We start from the raw sequence: 2,500 nt of genomic DNA on the forward strand, positions 1-2,500 counted from the left end.
TTTTCATCTCTTAAGTCACACTTATCTCCCATCATCTCTTTCTTCCACACTATGAATCTTGTATCAAACTGATTAGAGTCACCGATAAAAACACACAAAAAGTCAACTCAACAAAATGCAAGATTGTCACCTCCATTCTTCAGTTCACGAATTTCTCTCTCTCTCTCTCTCTCTCTCTCTCTCTCTCTCTCTCTCTCTCATGAAGAGAGAGAGAGAGAGAGAGAGAGAGAGAGAGAGAGAGAGAGAGAGAAGAGAGAGAGAGAGAGAGAGAGAGAGAGTACAAATGGCGTTACTTTACACCGAAGTTAATTATGAATAAATTTTTTGTAAATAAAATCCCAAAATATTTCACGGGAAATATGAACAAAGTAATAGAAATTTACGGAAAAGATAACTAATATAAAAATGGTGAATCTCTTTGTTAAAACTAGGCGTAAATTAATTCCGTACCTTTAAAGGTGCTTAAGGTATGCCACTTTAATATCACTTATTCTTGAACGATTATTATTTTCATATTTTATTCTCTCGGTTGCAACCACAATCAGGTTACATAGAACGGATATGTAACCCATGGCTCTGTAAGCAAGACTGTTTCGATTTGTTAGTGTAAAGGGGTTATGTTTCATGATTAGTGTTCCAACATAACTAATATTTATGAAGGAGAAGCAATGTTATCAATTAATGTTCAAAATCATGCGATCAGATTAAATCAATTTTACGGCTGACAAAATACGACAAATCCTCAAACGACAGAATCTCGACAGATATAGGAAATAACTCAGAATGATTTGTAAATAAAGTTAGTTCCCAAATGCCTGTATTTGTTTGGATGTTGCAAGGCATTTTTTCAAGATAGCTTTTTCTGTAACTGGACAGAAAACAGTGAAGCTTTTAGTGCGTTTTCGTTTTGCTGAAGAGTAAAGGTCAAAGGATTGACATCCTCGTGTAAATATGAATTTTTAAATGAAAGGGTATCCCAATGAATTCTTGTAAATACTTGGATGAAGGAAATATTTTCAAATGTCATTCGTTGAGATATAAAAAAATACAGTAATTAAAGTTTAAAGTTTTGTAATCAGATTACATAAACGCTCAAATGGATCAGATAAAAAGAAAGAAAATAAAGAAAGAATATATATATATATATATATATATATATATATATATATATATATATATATATATACATATATATATATATATATATATATATATATATATATATATATATATATATATATATATATATATATATATATATATATATTTATATGTGTGTGTGTGCCTATTGTGTATGTGTGTGTGATGGGAGAGAGAGAGAGAGAGAGAGAGAGAGAGAGAGAGAGAGAGAGAGAGAGAGAGAGAAAGAGCCTCATCTGAAAATAGGTATGTGATAGGAAAATTATTGCTTAGTTTGAATTAATTAAGCTTCATTATCGGAATGAAAGGCATTAATCAGGAACTGTATATAAAGTGCGTCCTTCACTTCCGCGTGCAATTAATTCATTGGAATTATAGGAATTCACTTTTAGAAAATTATGTCATGGTTACATAAATTTAATTATAAAGGCACTTTTATTTGAGAAAAGTTAAATATATTCCAAAAATTAGGAACACAAAAATTCTGCTGGGTAGTTGCATGGTATTGTAACTCTCTTTGAACTTGCAGTTAAATATGAAGACATTATTATTATTATTATTATTATTATTATTATTATTATTATTATTATTATTATTATTATTATTATTATTAGCTAAAAGTTTCTTTCAGGTACATTAAACTGCCTTCTCTCCACTTTGGATCTACAATATTGAAAATAAAGATTATTGTTATAATAAGAAATTATTATATTATTATTATTATTATTATTATTATTATTATTATTATTATTATTATTATCCCTAAAGATGTGCTTATATAAAATAAACTGCATTCTTGTTACTTTGGGCATATATCATTTCATAGTCTTTTGCCAGCTGTTTTAATCTACAGGATGAGAGAAATGGAGAAATGGAGAGTTGGCTAACTATGTGACTTTACAAAAGGGTTAAAACTTATATAATTTGGTCATAGGTTTTACACCTTGAAACTAATTTTCTAGGTCTTAGCTGAAAAACAGCATAAATATATAAAAAAGTGTGTGAAAAAAACAATTACTGAAATGCTAAAGCAATTTTCAATATTTCTCTCAAAATCAAGGATATATGAACTAGTAAAGATCTATGCATACATGCATACATACATATATATATATATATATATATATATATATATATATATATATATATATATATATATATATATATATATATATATAGTCATAAACTTGGGTGTTGGTTGGGATGGGAATTGAACAAATTTGAAAATGGTGACTGCAAAGGACCAAGTGTGCCCAGATTATGAACAAAGGAAACGTTATTTTGAAACTTACCTTTGATTTTCCTGGCTTTACAATTAAATGAGGAAGGTTGCCATTGGAATTAGAATTCTTTACAATTT

The sequence above is a fragment of the Macrobrachium rosenbergii genome, chromosome 7, assembly GCF_040412425.1.
Source record: "Macrobrachium rosenbergii isolate ZJJX-2024 chromosome 7, ASM4041242v1, whole genome shotgun sequence".
NCBI lineage: Eukaryota > Metazoa > Arthropoda > Malacostraca > Decapoda > Palaemonidae > Macrobrachium > Macrobrachium rosenbergii.